Genomic DNA, 310 nt, shown 5'->3' with positions numbered 1-310 from the left:
TCGGAAGTGACGACGCTGAAATCGGTGCACCTGCCACTCGGGCGCGTTTCTTCAACGCCCCCGGGATTAGGGGAGCAGCACGGGATTACTGGGGCCTCAGCCCCGGCTCGGCAGGAGCTGAGCGGAGATCTTCCAGCGAGGATTTTCCAGCTCTGCCGCTGGAGGGGTCGTGCCTGTGCTGGGGCTGGGGCAGCGACAGCTTGGCGACCCCCGGCAAAGGGGAGCGCTGGCCCCTTCTCCCGGGTATGAGACCCCCGGCCGCGGTTCCTGTGCTTCACGATCGCTTCGCTGCTGCCTTTGAACACCAACA

Source organism: Buceros rhinoceros, unplaced genomic scaffold, assembly GCF_000710305.1.
Source record: "Buceros rhinoceros silvestris isolate BGI_N320 unplaced genomic scaffold, ASM71030v1 scaffold18020, whole genome shotgun sequence".
Taxonomy (NCBI): Eukaryota; Metazoa; Chordata; class Aves; order Bucerotiformes; family Bucerotidae; genus Buceros; species Buceros rhinoceros.
Note: the sequence above shows the minus strand (reverse complement) of the source record.